The sequence below is a fragment of the Canis lupus genome, chromosome 15 (genome assembly GCF_011100685.1).
Source record: "Canis lupus familiaris isolate Mischka breed German Shepherd chromosome 15, alternate assembly UU_Cfam_GSD_1.0, whole genome shotgun sequence".
NCBI classification, from domain to species: Eukaryota; Metazoa; Chordata; class Mammalia; order Carnivora; family Canidae; genus Canis; species Canis lupus.
The window spans coordinates 59,983,464-60,002,584 of NC_049236.1; the positions used below are offsets into that span (position 1 = coordinate 59,983,464).

At 40.7% G+C, this 19,121-nt stretch overlaps 2 long non-coding RNA genes across 4 annotated transcripts; both read right to left on the minus strand.

The window, feature by feature from the left end:
• Nucleotides 1-639: 639 nt before the first annotated feature.
• LOC111090126 lies at nt 640-8,064 on the minus strand. Of its 2 annotated transcripts, XR_005370950.1 has the most exons (5): nt 7,987-8,064; nt 3,587-3,824; nt 2,944-3,047; nt 1,438-1,594; nt 640-1,041 (listed from the first exon to the last, which is right to left on the minus strand). It is a non-coding gene; the product is annotated as an uncharacterized LOC111090126 (long non-coding RNA). The 2 variants fall into 2 exon arrangements; XR_005370951.1 differs by lacking the exon at nt 3,587-3,824 and having other exon boundaries at nt 7,987-8,056.
• A 5,996-nt stretch (nt 8,065-14,060) lies between these two features.
• LOC111090127 lies at nt 14,061-15,193 on the minus strand. Of its 2 annotated transcripts, none has more exons than XR_005370027.1 (2): nt 15,147-15,193; nt 14,061-14,937 (listed from the first exon to the last, which is right to left on the minus strand). It is a non-coding gene; the product is annotated as an uncharacterized LOC111090127 (long non-coding RNA). The 2 variants fall into 2 exon arrangements; XR_005370026.1 differs by having other exon boundaries at nt 15,118-15,188.
• Nucleotides 15,194-19,121: the final 3,928 nt, after the last annotated feature.

Sequence of the window (19,121 nt, forward strand, 5' to 3'; positions counted from 1 at the left end):
ACACTAAGCATGGACCCTGAGATCATGACGTGAGCCAACACCAAGAGTCCATTGGTTAACTGACCGAGCCACCCTGGCACTCCTCCTTTTTCTCCTTTTTTTTTTTTTTTTTAACTTAAGACACTGAAAATCCCAGAGATCACCTACTTGTTATTATATGTCCAAATCCATACAGTAAATCAGTGGTGTTTTGAGGTTTTGATGGGATGCTCCATGGAGACTTCCAGCAGGAGGCTGGCAATGTGAATACAGACATCACACTGGAGTTGAGACTTAAACTTACAGATTTGGGACTCCTCCTCATAGAATTTAAAAGAACATTCACGGGGGGAGGGAAGGTAGGCAAGAATAAAGGATAAGGATAAAAGATAAATTCTTCGATGAAATGTGGCCACACCAGGTAAGTAAGAAGGCATGATTTAAATCAATTGGAAACTACTTTGGCACAGAAGCCCTGAGTCTCAGTTTGGAGAGTCTGAATTTGAACCCAGATGCTTTGTTCTTCTTGTAGATTCCTACCTGGAATCTTTGAGACAAAGGACTCCTTGCTGACAGTTTTGGTTTTTTTTGTTTTTTTGTTTTTTAGATTTTATTTATTTATTCATGAGAGACAGAGGCAGAGACACGGACAGAGGGAGAAGCAGGCTCCATGCAGGGAGCCCGACGTGGGACTCGATCCCGGGTCTCCAGGATCACCTCCTGGGCTGAAGGCAGATGCTCAACCACTGAGCCCCCCGGGCTGCCCTGCTGACAGTTTTTTGAAGGTTACGTATGTTTTCTCATTTAATTTTCACAAAGATTCTATGAGGTATGTACTTTTCTTTTTCCCATTTTATAGATGAGTGAGTTGAGGGATAGGCAGTTTGAGGAACTTGCCTAAAGTCACACAGTGGAATGGCTGGGATCACAGCCCATTCATTCTGAACCCTGGAATCCATCCTTGCGAATACCAAGTGTATGTGCCTCTGTTCTTTCATTTTCTCCTCATAGTCACGCTGTTTATGCATCTACCGAGAGACAGGAGCTTCATGGATCTGAAAGCTATGAAACGGAAATAATCAATGTCACTTAATAAAATTTAGTTTGTCTTCTTTTTCTTATGGAGAAATATATAACCTTCAATTTTTTAAAAATACAAATGACTAGAACTTTGATTATGCTAAAAAGATAGTTTTATGGGCAGAAAAATAAACAGGAATAAAATGAGGAAGAGTGAGGGAAGCAAAAAAGAAAGAAAAACAAAGAGAATTAGAAACCGATTGAGAGAGAAGAAAACATACGTAAGGCGTTTCATACAAATTTATGAAACTCCTACCATGTAGCAGGTGCACTGCATACTGTGGCAGCATCTGTTGGTTTCCCACTCGGCCTGCCCTCACTCCCCCTGCCGTCACAGCCCCCCCCACCCCCATATCAGAGACTAAGATCACCAAGTACCCTGACAGCTGTGGCATCGGTATGTAACCCAATCTTGTCTAGATGGTGAAGACATAAAGAGGTATACGAGGAGAACCAACCCTCCTGCCCAGTTGTGATGTGTGGGCGATAACGCCTGGAGCCTTGGCAGCCATCTTGCAGCCATGAGGGTTCAAATCTAAGGATGAAAACCAAGAGAAATATGGAAAGCCTCAGTTCTTTATGACATCATGAAGCCACCAAAGTAACCAACTCGATGGTTTTCTAACCCCTACACTCCTTGTCTATTAGGATAATGCATACATTCATTGCTTTAGCCTCTTTTAAATAAGTATTCTGTTAGTTGCTGCTGAAAGGATCTTAATCGCACTAGCATTCATGGAATTCACATTCCCTGAATGGGAAAACACTTGTATGGCAAGTCTACAAAGACTCCACCCAGTGCTGGGAACGTGGCCTCCTCTGAGTTGCCCATAGGCTTCTTGATCTGACTCCACAACGAGACAGGGAGGAATATGGTTGGCATTAAGGTCACTGACTCACACCCCTCTTGTTAGTCTTTTGCTCAGTTTTGATGGAGAAAGCAGCAGCCACTGCCCAGGAGGGGTAAAAACCCCTCAGGGATGAGAATCTCTGTCACAACAGGAGATTTGCTACTGAGATAAACAGGTGAGAGCTTAGGGTGAGGGGATCTTTACTAAATTGAAAGGAAGGGAGACCATAAATATTGTTCTGGAGCGGTAGGGACTATGGCTTATTCAGTGACCTTCCTCTTAGGAATTTACTTTGGGAAAAAGGCCACTAGAATTTCCATAAATAAGTGGATATGAGTGGTGCAAGGGGTGGACTGCAGTGAGTGCTTTGGTATGCTGCCCAAATCCCTCTTCAGATATCAAGGGGTTATTTCCCTGGGTTGTTGCAATTGCTGCTGTGACATCGTCCCCAGCTCTCGACCTTCCCAGCAAATTGCCTCTGCTAAAGACAATTGCCAAACCCAAGGTCGTGCCCCTTTCCAGCACAGCCTGCAGGCCAAGCCTCGTATCCTGGAGGTAAAAAGGCCCTGTTCCCTCACTCCATTGGACAACTCAGAGGGACCATCCCAGCTTCAGCAGGGTCAAGTGGGGCCTTCCCTGAAATAACATTGCAGCCCAATGTCTCCTTCTGCCCAATCCTGTTTCTTTCCACACATGTTTATCTCAAGAGTGCGTTATAATAAACTGCTTGCAAACTAATTGCAGTCCCAGTGTCTTCTTCCCAGGGAACCCAGGCTGCAACATCCGGGCTGAAATCAGAGAAGGCTTTTCTGAGGAAGTGATCTTAAGTTCTGCAGAGTAAATAAGAATAAATCAAAAGAGGGGGCTGGGACATGTAAGTCAAAGGCAACGATCCTCAATAGGAGTGATTTTCATACCACCTCTTGCTTCATGAGGCATTTGGCAGTGTCTGAAGACATTTCTGGTTATTAAAACTGGAGGTTGCTACTGGCATCTATTGAGTAGAGGCCAGAAATGCTGCTGCACATCTTACATCATGCAGAAAAGCCTTCCACAATAGAGAACGATCCAGTCCAAGATGTTGGTGGTGTCATAGTTGAGAAACCCTGGCCTACGGCAGTGGTCAATGGACAGGCTCTGAAATGGGAGAGAGTATGAGACATTTGAAGAATTAGAAGCCTAATGTATCTGGAATACAGAGTGACAGGGAGGCAAGAGGAGGGAAGCTGCAAAGTAGACAGTGCAAAGAAAGTTGATTTTTTTTTTTTTAATATTAGTGGAAAGCCATTGAACATTTCTAAGCTAAGGACTAAAATGATCAGGTTTATGTTTTTAGGAAATCATGCAACCTAGTTCATACGTAATGAACTGGGGGAAAAAGAGAAATTATCTAAAGATCATGTGGAGCATGAATGTTGTGTGGGGGCTAAGAGAAGGCCACCCCAAGGGGAGGCCATTTTGGCATGAAGGTTATTTTGAGTTAAAAGCAATCCACACCCAGCAGATTCAGAAAAACCACCTCAACTGCCCACTCTACCAGGAAGAGAGCTATTCACAGAGACTCCCTTTTATCTAAGAAACTCACCAGCATAATAAGACGAGCTCTGTTTCCTAAACATCTCCCTTCACCTTTGTGCTAATTAGTCTTTCTCCCCTTTATATCTTCAGACACCTACCCCTCTCCTTAGCTCATACAAGCTTCATGCTGCCTGGCTGTCTGGAATTTCCATGCCTGTGTGGATTCTCCATACGTAGGCTATTAAATTGGATTTTCTCCTGTTAATCTGTCTCATGTCAGTTTGATTCTCTAAATCCAGCTGGAAGGACCTTGAAGGGCAGAGGAAATTCTTCCTCCCCAACAGTGGCTTCAATCAGCATGATGACAGGGTGAAGGAGAAAGTATTTAAGAAGTACCTGGGAGGAGGAAGTAATAAAACCTAATCACAGAGAGAGACAACATGATGTCATGTTTATATACACAGACTCTGGAGGCAGAGGACACGGGTTCAAATTCCAACCTTGTCATTTACTAGTTTGGCAACCTTGAATGGTTTATATTTAATGTCTCCATGCTTGGGTTTTTGGTTAACCTGCTGTTATGACTATGAAGTGAGTTAATTTGAGGAGTGCCCGGCACATGATAAATACTATATAAATCTTAAATAAGTCAAATAAATACAAAGATACAGGGTGTCTCCATGGTTCTGGCTTTTCTGATTTATGTAGCTGTAGGCAATTATGCCATTCTCTGTGCTGAAGAATTGGGATGAGAGTCTTGTTTTTTGTTTTTTGTTTTTCCTTAAGGGAGTAATCAAAACCTCTGAGAAGCCAAAACTTTATTTCTAAGGAGATATAGAGAACTGTTTTAAAAAGTACATCCTGAATATTTTCTAAAAAGAAGAAGAAGAAGAAGAAGAAGAAGAAGAAGAAGAAGAAGAAGAAGAAGAAGAAGAAGAAGAAGAAGAAGAAGAAGAAAGAGGTCCATACTAAACAAATCACTTTGCTATAAACCAGGAATATCAAGTAAATATTGCCTCCCCAAACTTTCATTGCAACAAAATATTCTAGGCTTGATTCTCCTTCTTTCCAAGAAGTAATTAAGCAGTGAGCTAATATTGATTCAATTATCTTTTACTACTTTGTAACATTAACTTACTTATCAAACAAAGTAAAGACATTCTACTGACAATATATCAAGGATTCCATGAACTCTAAAGATAGTTTTAAGTCTCTGAGTTAATACTCATCTTATTCTTATTTAAAAAACAATTTTTTCCCCTTTCCTTCAGATGTATACCCTCTTCTTATTATGCAGGACCAGGATTATAGCAAAACTAATTTAAAAAATAATATTTGTGGATATCATTTTACCCAGGTGGTTGGAAGCAAATCTAAATTTGTAAAGGTATCTATCCATGTGAAGACATCAAAGAAAGATACATTTGAAGTGCAATTATTTAAAATTGTAATGCTAAGGACTATATTTCTTTGCACAAGAATGCTGAGAATCTTTGTTTTTTTCCAATTGTTTACTTAGAGCATCGTGTTTCAAAAAAATGAAAAAGATTTTTAGGAGTATTGTGCCTGGCAACATTTCTATTTCTCTACTTCTACAATCTAATTTGGTTAATTGCATGGATTATTAATATGAATTTTTTTAAAAAGAAATTAATTAAAAAAATTAATAGAGGGCTTAGGGAATTTATGTACTGCAATCCTAAAATAGAAAAAAAAATCCCAGTGATCAATTTGAGGTGTTAATTGCATAGAGGAAAACAGAAGTTGTTTTACTTGTATAAAGAGTCTGATTCTAGAATTTTATGAATTTATGCAAGATGAGGGGAAAAATGTTTGCTTCCTAGGTTCCTTTAAGCGTAAAATGGATCATCATTACCCAAGCCACTTACTTATATCCTTATGTCTTGCAAGGATATTGAAGTTTAACAAGTGTTCTTCTAAATATTATCTTACTCGATCCTCAAAAGACCCCAACGATACATGTATGGTAAAGCACAAGGGCTGTTTTACTGATATGGTAACCAAGAAACAGATGTGAAGGCCACGTAGTAGATCTAACACACATCTGAACTTAAGTCCTCTGACTCCAAGACAAGAGCTATTTATTTCAGTCCACTGTGATTTCCATTATGTGTGTTTTCTTCACTTGATTCCATAAACTTGGACCTTCTAAAAGAAGTCAAAGGACCTGATGAGATCACCAACATCAGCTGTTCTTGAATTTTCAGAAATATCTCAGAACTTGATGTAGTGGTGTAGTCGTTCAAGGCCGGTTCAAATCCAAATCTTCCCTCTATTTTCTGATAACCTTTGTTTTTAAAGTAGCAAAGATTTTACTTATATTTTAATTCATCTTCCAGGGAAAGGAACCCACCCTGTGCATGGATATGTTTAGCTGTCATGCAGTTCATGGTAGAAAATATTGTCTTACTAACTGCATGAATTGAAACACCCGTGTCTGAGGCATAGGCAGGCTACCGACCAGTCACTTGTAGCCCAAAGTCCTCGAGGGTCAGACAGTGATTTTGCAGGACTGAAGTCATTCTCATTTTTAGAGTCATTTGAAAACCTGTCCATTGAGGGCAGGGGCTCTGCTCGTTCAATATTGCATATCCAAACTGAGTGCAGTGTCTGGGACATAATATGTACTTAGTAAATATTTGTTGAACAAATGAATATGTGATTTTAATCATTCTCAGCAGGCCTCCAAAAGACTACATGCCCCTTAACTTCCAATTCTGCAATTATCTATTCAGTCAATCAAAAGATATTGAGTACTTTTACATGCCAGACTATTGTAGGTACTAGGGACACAGAAGAGAAAGAAAAATTCATTGGATTTATATTCTAGTGGCAAGAAGTCTCCAACTTAATAACAGAAATGAACAAAACAAAGAATTAAAATGGTAGATGGTGATAAGAGCCAAGGGAAAAAATAAGTCAAAACCTAGAGATAGGGAATATTGGATTGGTTCTCATATCACAGGCAAAGTAGCCAAGAGCCACTGTAGTTGAGGAAACTATTGTTATCTCCATTTCATGTTTTTAGCCACTAAACTGAGTATCTTGAAATTCACAGTTGTTTTTATTTTACAGGCTTGCAATCAAGTTTTTTTTTTTTACTAGATACTACATACATACATAAATGCCATAGAATTTGTCATCTAAGAATTTTAATTTTAAATGTTGCCCCCTAATAATGGAGACGGTTTTATAGGGTGCACCTGGTGCATGTTAGGTGGATTCCTGATCCTGGGATGGTGTTCCAATGCAAGCTTTTGAAGCTCACAGTCCCAAACAGACAAATCGGACCACTTTCTCCCTGTCCCCCTCCCTTCCTCCCTCCCTTCCTCCCTTCCTCCCTTCCTCCCTTCCTCCCTTCCTTCCTTCCTTCCTTCTTTTTTTTTTTCCCAGTAGGTTTTACCTAGTGCTATGGGTCTTCACAGTAAAGTTAAGTCTCCAGACACTCAGGTACAAATTTTGTGCCTAAGAAGGAGCTCTTCCAATAAAGACAAGTGTCTAACTGTCAGTGGAACTCTCCAAACTTAAATGACATTACTACCTAAGAACACCTTTGACCAAACTAGTCGTTTTCCTCTTGTTTAACCAATGTGTCTAGAAATGGATTTGGTACAATAATTATGACATTTAAATGTATGTTGTCGATTATTGTTTAAGTGTTATGTAATTATTAGAGATGCAGTTTGATTTTAAATAAAACTTCTTTTAAAAATGTGTTATTTCTAAGAAAAAAAATGTATCCTTTCTGATTTTACTTCTCTCAGATTAAATGTCTTTTTAGAGTATTTGTGACATAATAAAATGAGCATTTTGAATGTGTTTAATCTGTAATAAACAATACTTTAAAGGTTTCCTTGCTATTTCACTGTTATTCTTGAGCCGGTTCACTGATTTGCAAATGTAATATTTCTTTGTTATTGACTTTTCATCCCTTCCAAGACTTTCTAATACTATTTGTACCTCCCTCCCACCTCAAAAAAAAGCTCTAAAATTCTGTTTAGTTCTGTACTAGGGACAACTTTTTCTTTTCTTTTTTAAAAAAAAATTTATTTATTTATTCATGAGAGACAGAGAGAGAGGCACAGATGTAGGCAGAGGGAGAAGCAGGCTCCCTGCAGGGTGCCTGATGTGGGACTGGATCCCCACATGGGGATCATGCCCTGAGCCAAAGGCAGACACTCAACTGCTGAGCCACCCAGGTCCCAAACTTTTTCTTTTCTTAACTCATGCCTCCATAAACCTAGTTTATTTCATTGAAGTCCTGAGATATGATTTTTGGTATTTAGCAAATTGTCTTTATTCCTTGTCATCATATCTTGTAAAATACTTTTGTAATACCCAACTTTTTGCAAATTGTCTAATTTTTCCATTTTTCTCATTTAAAAAAAAATATGTATTATAAAGCAAGTCTTAGTAAGAGACATGAAAAATGTCACCTGGCATTAAATAATTCAGTTTACTAAAATCCATCTTAAAATATTACCTGCCAAGGTGCCAGAGAGGTGAAATAGGTAAAGGGGATCAAAAGCACACTTACCCTGATGATCACTGCATTATGGAGAGAAGTGCTGAATCACTATACTATACACCTGAAACTAATAACATACTATATGTTAATTATATTTAATTTAAAAAAGAAAAAAGAAAAAAATACACTCCCTGCCAGGGATCTTTACTTTGCTTAGCACGTGAGAGATGTTCCATAAATATTGGTTGGGTAAGTTGCATTCTTTTCAAAGTAATATGTTCAAAAATTGTTTCCTTGTTGCTATGGACTGAATTGTGCCCCCACAAAATCCATATGTTGAAGCTTTAGCCCTCGGTATCATTGTATTTGGAAATAGGGTTTTTAGGATATAATTAAGACTAAATGAAGTTCGTAAGGGTAGATTCCCAATCCTATAGGATCAGTGGCCTTATAAGAATAAGAGAAATTTCTTACCCCTTCCTCCTTAGTTCAGAGTGGCATATAAACCCATTGCCTGGTGGGGAGCCTCCTGTCTTTGGGGTTCCTGTAGACACCAATTACTGTTTTTTTCTCTAGTTAATCTGTCTTATGTCAATTTAATTATTAGACCAGCCAAAAAGACCTAAAAAGAAGAAGGGAAAAGTTTTCCTCCCCTACAGTTCTTGTGTCCTTACAAAGGTTCTCAGTTCTAAAACTAACAGAGCTGAGTCACAATGACCAGAAATACTTGGGTGATTGATGGAGTTTAATTACACCAGTGGAGCAAAAAGACAACCTGAAGCAATAGTAGCTGATGACTAGTAGGGAGAGCTAGTCAGCACAGGCAGGGGTCTGGGACATGCGGATTGAGCGGTGTGGAAAACAGCAAACACAGTGTGCAGGGAGAAGGGGCACAGCTGCAAAAGAGCAGTATCACCCTAGAAAGATGGCATCAGAGGCTGTGCGGTGGGGAGGAAAGCCGTTGGCCATCCAAGAGGTCCTTGTTCCCACGTGCCAGAAATTTCGATCATCAGAGTTATTTCTAGTTTAAAAACAAAAAGGCCCTGAGAGGCATAAATTGCATGTACATTTATCTGTATTTGCTGCCTAGCCAATGATAGTTTTTTCCTGAGACAACGAAAGTTGAGGTTTTTGTTTATTTTTCGTTCGTTTTTAAAGAAAGTGGAGAAAGTGAGTAATGTGTCATTAGGTGGATTGTTGAATGGAACCGTGTTCTTCTACCCTGATCACCTGTAGGCTCACATTTCATGATAGTCATCAACTTAACCTCATCCTGACCTCTGCTACTCTGTGTAAAGTCATAAATAGAGCAGACAATTGGCTTTGCAAGTACTGCAGGCCACTCCAGGGCCATTTATCTTACAAACTAAACTCTAGCATTTAACAGAATAGAACAATACTGGCAAAACGTGGCCCCCCACTCTAAAATACTTAAACTTTGCTCCTCCTCTCCTCTGTTCTTCCATACTTTTATATTCCTACTTAAATAATCAACTAAAATGGTTCTTGCTCCTTGCAGTCTTCCTTAATTTCCCAAGTCAGCATTCTTCTTCTCTCCTGTGTTCCTATGACACTTGATTTACTTATCTGTTATATTTATTTAATTGTCTTAACTCCACCATATTATAAAAAATATACTCTTACAAAAGTAAGGCTTCACTCATCTGTGACGCTTCCCAAGGCCACCTTCAAGCTTATCTAACTCAAGGATATTTTCTCAGAACTTGATCCAATTTGTCATTTTGCTCTATATTTTTTATTGCAATTTTCTTTGATCTCCATCTAATTGACCTGGTTATAGTAGTCAACAAATGAGTGTTTGTAATAAATGATTCTGGGGACCATAATCTATGTATATACATCATATTCAAAATTCAAAATTAGGAGTCTGAAGGTGTAAAATTGTCCCGGCCTAAAAGAGGAGTATACAAAATAAAATACTGGATGTCTGCTGGACTTTCATAGAGTCTCCTAAAAGTGCAGCAACTATGAAATCAACATCAGATTCTATAGAAACAGAATCGAAAACAAATAATACTGGGTCAGCAAACAGGTATCTGGTCTGTAAGAGCAAAAGGCAGAAAGAAAAGTGAAGGCTTTGAAGGATATCGGCACTTCCACATATTTTCATCTGTGTATAATGTGAAACTACAGAAGCTGCTTTTTGGTATTATAAGCAACAGTCTCTACCCTAGGGAGGCACATTGACCCAAAAAGATGAAAAAAAAAAAAAAGAAGAAGAAAGAAAAAAGATCTAGAGCATTATTCCAATTGGCGTAAATGTTGCCACAAGGGAATTTTGAAAAATATTTTTATTGTACCTATCACCACGAACATCATAGATAATGGCTTATATCCGGACACCAATGGTATCATCTGGAAATGTTGGCACTCCGTGGTTGAATAGTCCGTATGTGATTGCAACTCCAACGATTTGCAGAAGTGTTACGGTGACACTAACACACCACCATGCACTCTGTCATTCTTTTATCAAACATTTATGGTTTCTGTTGCGGGGGCTGAGTTTTTCTCTGTTTTTCAAGGTTCTTTTGGCTGATCTAATGACGGAATTGACATAAAACAGATTGACAGGGGAAAATCAAATTTAGTTTTGTACATTTAGGAACCCCACATATATTGAGACATGTAAAGACAAAAAGGTAAAGTGAGGTGTATGTGCCTTCCTGAGCTAAGCGATGGGATGGGAGTCTTAGGGCTTCAAAGAGGAGGAGTGCATTTCACAGGGCAATTAGAAAAAGAGCACATGTTTGGTCAGTCGATGTTTGCCTTGCGGTACAGATGGGTCGGTCAGATAAAATTCATCTCTGATAATAGCTCTTATTCTGGGAAAGACACCCAGTTTAGATTCTTCTAGGTAGTTAAGGAGGAAACAAAAGTTTCTCTTGAGCCTGCAGAGTCCCACTTGTATCCTGCTCTAAGTTGTCCACATGCCAAGAGAGCATATTCTAGGGAGACTTGTTCTGAACATTTTCATTTCCTTTGTATCTGGGAACTAAGGTCACCCATTTGCACGAGATGCAAACAAACAGATAAATACACATGCTTCTAGGAATAATGGAAGCCATTACTTTTGATTCTATCTGGAAAGGAAAAGACCGGGAAAAGGAGGAGCCTGACCTAGTTTCAGGAATGATTAGCTTGCTACATAGGTGGAGACGGGTGGGGAAGGAGAGGTTTTGCAGACAGAGGGAATGAGTACAAAGGCCCAGAGGTGTGAACGGATAGGTAGGGCCGGAGAGATCTAAGTAGAAAGATTTTGCTGAAGCACAAAGTTCAGTGGACAGAATTGCAATTAGAAGTTTGAAGATGTAGGCAGGAGGGCCTTGTTTTGACATTGGACTTTATCCTACTGGCTAGTGGCTCTCTTTCCTGTGCATAAGAATCACCTGGGGAGCTTGTTAAGCTGTCCCACCCCTGATTTTCAGTAAGTCTAGGGTGACATCCAGAAAATGTTTTTAGCAAAAATCCTCAGCGACATTTTTGAGGTAGTTTTTGTTCATACCTTGAGGAAAGAGCTACAGTAATTTGAAGATGTTTAGGCATTCTAACCAGGAGCACAGCATTCCTCAGGATAACTTGGGGTGGGAGGAAGGAAACTGGATGCCCTTGATTTGATCTGTTCAGTAAAACCCTTGGTCTGGGATTAAAGAGACCAAGTTCAGTTTCCTTACTAACTAGCTGTGCTTCTTCAGAGTAGTTCATCTAATTTATCGGACTCTCATTTGCATCTTTCGCTAAAGAGTAATATGGCGAAGCTTCCTTGTAAGTAAGATAAAAAGTAAAGCTAAAAATGCTTTAAAAATGCTTATGCTTTATGCCCCTCTAATGGCAGTTTTATGGTTTTAAACTATGCAAATGTTACAGGCTGATTAGATCCAGGATGCGACCCAAATTAGTAGTATTAATGGATACCAGCCAACACTGAAGTTCACGTTTTTGAAAACACTGTCTTTCCTTTTACTTTTAAATAGCGTAGACGTCAAGGAGTGCATACAGTTACTTGTTCTAGTTAAAAATCAAGGTAAGCTTTTCTCCTCATTAATTTTATTATCTGCCACATTTAGAACTGGAAAAGATATCCATTTTAATTATTTATGATATTTTTTAAATGCTCCAATAGTTTTAGTGCAACAGCTTTTAATGATTTATCTGTAATGCACTGATATGCTAAGAATGTCTTCATGCCATTATCTATATGGCTTAGCTTTTCTGAACCTTTGTTTCATTTTATAGGTTGCCTAGTAGTTTGTAGAACAAAGTTTGATTTCTGGCTTTGTGAATACCTATGAAAATTTCAAGGGACTGCTTCTTTCACGCCTGAGTAAGAAGCTAAAAATTCAGACTTTTCAGTTAGCATTCCTCTTAATACACTGGTAGAGCAAAATCAATGACTGAGTTTGTTTAATTTAGAATAAGTGATTTAACCTCTCGGGGCCTCAGTTTCTTCTACACTTATTTTCAAATAAGTAAACGTCTGGACATTTTTTAAACCTGCCAACGTATTTATTTGAACATCACGTCAGTGGGATTGAAGTCACAAGTTCTTAAATCACATGACAGGCATTTTTTTTTTCCTCTTTGTTTCAAGGCTACAGATCACAAGCGGTTAGCCATCTTGCAAATACATCTATTATTTACCAGAAGACTCAAAAAATAGTAAACCAAAACACTGGGAAATGAATGAAAACACTTTGCTCTTTGTTTTGGAACAGCCACTGAGAGTATCCTTAATCATAAGGCTAATTGCTTAGAATTTAAATATGGGGCAGCCAAGGTGGCTCAGCGGTTTAGCGCTGCCTTAGGCCCAGGGCCTGATCCTGGGGTCACCAGGATCAAGTCCCATGTCGGGCTCCCAGAATGGAGCCTGCTTCTCCCTCTGCCTGTGTTTCTGCCTCTCTCTTTCTCTGTGTTTCTGATTAATAAATAAAATCAATAAATAAATAAATAAATAAATAAATAAATAAATAAATAAATAAATATGGGTTCTCAGAACAAAAGAAGAAAGACATGGTCAGAACTCCCCATTGGTATCCTCCTAATAATTTCCTTACCATTAGAACTTCAAATAGCTAAAAGATACTTTATGCAATAATTGCCAGGAGTTGTTATAAGCATTTTGAATAAATGATCTCATTTAATTATCTCAAAACCTCTACAAATATGAATATGCTTCCAATTTTTAGATTGGGGGCACTGATGCACAGAGATGTCGGGCATCTTTCCCAAGGTAACACCAGTGGCTAGACAGTGGAGCTGGGATTCATACCGAAGGAGACTGACTCCAGAACCAGCCCCTGTAACAACATCTCATTAGGCTGGATGAGTCTCTCTCGATTTGGACACACGCAAACAAACAGATTTTGTCATCGGTCACAAGCAATCACTTAAATTTTTGCCAACACGTGATGTTCTCAGTTTCCGTGATCTCTGCCAAGGTAATAACAGTGGGCTGTGAATTATGTAGAATGAAAATACCATCTCTTTATTTTCTGTACAAAAAGCAGAAGCTTCTTCAAATCTATATTCATACATGTTGGAACGATTCATTCAGAAGTTCATTTTAAAAGTGGATATTTAAATGAATCCATGTGGAATAAAGACAAGACCACCGTTCCCACCCAAGTTACTGGAACTACAGGACTAGAAGTCAAGAAACCTGATTTCTTAGGCCAGCGCTGCCACTAACCACCTGTGTGCTCCAAAGAAAGCAAATTCTCTTTCTTTGCCTTGTTCACCCCACGACCCCCACCCCATTGTAACATCACAGGACTGGACTAAGAAGCCTCCAATATCCCTTTCAGCTCCCAAATTTTGCGACTCTATAATTAGGAATAAAAGTGTTATTATTCCCTCAAGTTATACATGAATAATAGACCATCCCAGGTCTCTGAAAAATATGCCTTTAATCTCACGCTAACACCTCTGGCTCCTGGTATCTCGGGAGGGCTATACCAATCACATTTAGCTGCTTCGCTTATATAGTTTATGGCCAGAATTGGTTTGCTTTAGATAACACACTCTTGTGCTGTGCCCCTGTTGCTAAGAGACGGTTTTGTAAATAAAAGTTACTTTAAATATACATCCTGGTGGAGGGAGGGGAGAAAAGAACCATGGAAAGCTACTAATTTCACCTATCTTTTGAGAGGACTGAGACAATGCTTTCAATAAATATTTAAAAGGTCCACTTTGAAGAGCATCTTCAGATTACTTTGGCTTTCTAAGATGAAACTGAGTGGAGAGAGGGTGAGGCTAAGGTCAACAGCAACCATGAGCTATGTTGTTGCTCGGCGGCTTGGCCGGTGTGAAAAGACACTGCTCTCGCTGCGATGTGGCCCAGTGCGGGTATTTCGTGCCTGCCATTTATTTCTCAGTCTTTTCATCTAAAACAGGAGAGGATTTGGTTGTCATCGTTTTAGGAAGATCTGGGAAGTGCTTATCTGAGGAACCGCCGTTGAAGGCCGCAGAGATTCCAGCTGGCAGGCCCCGTCCCCCCAGCGGCTCCTGCGTGCCGGGCACTAACGGGCGAGCATCCCGAGGTCTCGGCAGGGCACCTCCACCACTGGCTGAAATCCCCTGGAGGTATCCGTGTCTTAAAGCCCCAGTGACTCCCACCCTTCTGGGCCCTTCGGGGTCACCAAGGAGTGAGGCACAAGCTCTTGCCGGCTCATGCCTTGCAGGGGGGTTTCTGTGCAACTGGCCTTGACCGGATAAAAGGCTGGTCGGTGAGAGACAAGGGGTCTAGAGGGTACCTTGGTTGCCAGGCTAGGAAGAGAAAGAGCTGGAAGCAAACCATAGGGTTTCAAAGGCAGATGGTGCCTACTTGCGCCATTTCAGCAAGGGTCGAGCTGGCTGCTCCAGCTTCCATTTGGCTTTGGGAATGAGGCCTGTCCCGCTAGCCTGCTTCATTTACTCTCATGATTCTTGGCAAAGTTCTTATAAGTCACGTTCAAATTATCAGGCTTCATTCCTAGTCTGAGCAGACTTGTCCCATCTCCCAGCCTGTGGATGTTCAAGAAGCGCAACTTGGTTTTATGTTTATTAATCAAAAGCCCTTTAGCCTCTGATGAACCTCTGAGGGTGGCTTTAAAGCCCCGCGCCTGCTCTGAGGCCTTGCTGGCCTTTGTGACATTGGCTGATTTCGAAGGGCCACACTGAGCAAATGCTGTCTCCCCCACTCACCTCGTGTCAACCCCCCCACAGCTGCCTACCAGTCAGGAACTTTCTTACTCAGGTCTTTCCTTCCGCTCCGGGGGTCACTGCCTTCTATTCCTATTGCCGTGGTTACTATTATTACATGCCCAGCGTCTTCCTCAGACCAGGAGTCAGTTGTCACGACCTGGACTCTCTATGTCCTAGTACTCTTGCCACCCCCTCCAGCAGGGTCAGGCTTCGTCCTTGGCACAGGATTCACTATTCGTTATTTCTTAAATAAATGAAAGTGCTAAGAGCAGAGGATCCTTTCACCATTATTTGAAATAATAACCAAAGGCAATGAACATTCTTAGTATTTCTCTCTGTTTCTGAGAGGGGAAAAGAGCGCTGAAAATTGCCACCATGATTTGGTTGTTTTTGTGTGTGCTGCTCTGAGTAATAAGGAGCATAGACCCTGCTCGCAGGAATTGGCGCCCAGCGATGGGAGGTTATGAGTGTTATTTGAGCCCATGAGGTTTTACTTACCTTTGCTACCCGGGTTTTGCCTCTCCCTTTCAGCCGACTCAGGGTCACTTACCTTCTTGTCTTCCTGTGTGTATCTCCTTTGTCCAGGTTGTAAAGATGAATGAATGAAAGAGTAAAGAAATTACCCTGCTGGTAAGGAAAAGGTTAACTCGGAAATTGCTAATGTCTGGCTGCTTGGCTAATCCAAAGACCCAGCTCATGTATTTCTCTCGAGTGTGCCCCTGGGAAAATCCTGGAAGAAAGTGTTGGGCTAGGACATTCAGACTGTTTCACAGAAATGGAACCAAAAACAAAACAAGTGGCTTTGGCTGCCAAAGAAAAATGAAAAATATAAAGCTTGCCAAAAAGGGACACTGAAAAAGTAGACAAACTTAGTAATAGCAAACCCAGGAGTTCAAACTTACTTACTCTCTCCAAATAATTCTAGGATTCTAATGATCTGGAGATGATATCCATAGCCATTTCCTAGAACTTTCAGTAAGCCACGCTTTCTTGGTATTTGCAGTCAGCCATAGCCGTGGTTGAGGTGTTCCTCCATCCACAGCGTACTAGTCTGGTGGCCTTGGGTGTCTGAGCTCTCCTAGCACTTCACAAACAAGAAATAACGGGTGGTTTTCATGTGCAGGAGAAGTAAACACCTGTGGAGCCCTCCATGTGTCAGGCACTACCTTATTCACTATACACACGTTGCCTCATTTAATCCTCACGTAACCGTCAGAGGTAGGACCATCCTTTGCACATGTTTCAGATGACAGAGCTGAGATACATAAAAGTTAAGGCAGTTGCTCAAGGTGACACAGATGGTATGTGGGAGAATTGGGAATCCAGCCCAGGCTAAGAGCTTGAGAACCCACACTCTTAACTACTATTCTTTAAATCAATATGTTTGCAAAATCTTGGAAATGGAAGACACTTTACAAAGAGTTTGATACGAGCCATCATTTACATTTGAGGAACCTGGGCTTCCGGAGCAGAGACTTGGTTGGGGTCGCCAAGTGTCAGATTCAGGGGGAGCCGGGTCTCCTGTCCTGGCACCCACTCTGCCTTGGGCTATCTGAATATTTTCAAGAAAGCAAACCCAGGAATATTTATTTTTGAGAAAAGTCTTTTATATGGTTTAGATAGTTTATGTAAGCTGCTAAAATACATCCAACCTGTCCTGCAGGAATTTCATTTCATCGGCAGCATCAGAAAAAGAAAAGGGGGGGGGGCTGATAAAGCAGAAGGGACTAGAGAAAAGGGACATGAACAGAATTAAAGCTGATTTTGATTCATTGCTGTATCTCCAAATATGAGAAGGTATGGCTGTCGGATTTTTCATCCCTGACCCATCACTTACGAGGATTTTAACTATGTAAGACGACCAAACAAAGGGTACAGAAACCTTCACATTTTTAAACTCTTTTTGTCTAGGTGAGTTTGGGGCATATGTGCTCACTTTCCCTAAGTTATAACCGGGCTCCTACGGGAGGTGTGGTAATGCTAGGGCCCCGTACTGGCCGCTCAGTACCATTCACGTTGGGCCACTTCTTTCTCCAACCATCCTGGGAGAAATGCAGTCAAGACTCAATTGTCTCCTGTTGTCAAAGAGGAGAGTGAGGCTCAGAAAAGGTAAGTGATACACGTGCCAAGTCACAGCCTTGGCCTTTTGATGCTCACGGTCTCTTAGGGGTTAGTTTCGTCAATCTCTTTTTCTTTCTCCCAAGTGTGGTGGCCTGTGGCCCAAGAAGGAGCTGTAATTTAGGTCTCTATCTGGCTCTGTATATCACTTCCCTAGTGTATGCTTTCATCCTATGAATGATACAGGTAGAAGAAAAATAGAGATGAGAGTCACTCCCTCTGAAAATAGACTATTGGGGATCCCTGGGTGGCTCAGCAGTTTAGGGCCTGCCTTTGGCCCAGGGCGTGATCCTGGAGTCCTGGGATCGATTCCCATGTCAGGCTCCCTGCATGGAGCCTGCTTCTCCCTCTGCCTGTGTCTCTGCCTCTCTCTCTCTCTCTCTCTCTCTGTGTCTCTCATGAATAAATAAATAAAATCTTAAAAAAATAAAAATAAAAATAAAAATAGACTATTAAGATTATAAAATTGGAACACATAGTTGTGGCGGACCTTGTCACAACAAGGGCTAAATGTGTGAGTGTGTGTGTGTGTGTGTGTGTGTGTATCCTCAGACTCAAAGACAAATTCAGAGGCAAGTGGTTAATTATTTAATGACAGTAGAAATACAGCCCAGCCCAGATATAAAGGTTAACAGGAAAGCTTTCAATCAGAAGTTTATTAGGTAGGAATACATCGTAAACTAGACTTACCTCAAACCTAATGTACCCTCAGACCACTGAGCAGCAAGTCATAGGGAAAAGGAAAGAAGATACAGGTATAAATGACATCAATTCAGCAAATCACATAAATGCCCAGGATATAATACGAGAGGACCAAATTTCAGGGCGGCCTCTATTTTCCTTCAGAGATCTGAATAGCTTTTGTCCGAATTGCCCTAATCTGATGGTTGCTTAAATATAGGTAAGTGGTTCTGTCCGACATAGCTAATTAGCAGTCAAGATTTTATTGGGTGCTTAAAATAGTCTTGTTTTGATTTAACACACTATTTAAATAATTTTTGATCTGGCATTTATTATTTTGGGTATAGGCTAAGACACTTTAATAGACGCTTAATGACAAATACCCACCATTTGCTTCGATGTGGATGGAACTGGAGGGTATGATGCTGAGTGAAGTAAGTCAATTGGAGAAGGACAAACATTATATGGTCTCATTCATTTGGGGAATATAAAAAATAGTGAAAGGGAATAAAGGGGAAAGGAGAAAAAATGAGTGGGAAATATCAGAAAGGGAGACAGAACATAAAGACTCCTAACTCTGGGAAACGAACTAGGGGTGGTGGAAGGGGAGGTGGGCGGGGGGTGTGGGTGACTGGGTGATGGGCACTGAGGGGGGCACTTGACAGGATGAGCACTGGGTGTTATTCTGTATGTTGGCAAATTGAACACCAATAAAAAATAAATTTATTTAAAATAATAATAATAATAAATAAATAAAAATATTTGGTCCAGGGGAAAAAAAAATAGACGCTTAGAGCACTTTGTTACACTCACAGATACTGTGAGTTAGGGACTGGAATAGGACAGAGCAGGGATGACTTGCTTTGTTTCAGCACGTCTGAGGCTCCAGCCGGGAAGGTGTGGACATCTGGGGGTGATCCAGATGACCAGGGGTAGGATTTGTCTGGAGGCCTCTTTACTGACTTGTCTGTCCCTTGGCTGGGGGACTTGAAGGCTGGGCTCAGCTGTGGCTGTCAACCAGGCCCCCATACATGACCTCTCCATGGGGCTTGGGCCTGACACAGTAAGGCAGCTGGGTTCCAACAGGCACCCTGAAACTGAGATTCTGAGGAAATCCCAGGGAAGTCACATGGCCTCCTCTGGCAGCCTGAGGAGTCCCATGGTGTCACTTTTGCCATATTCCATTGGTTGCAGAAGTCACAAGT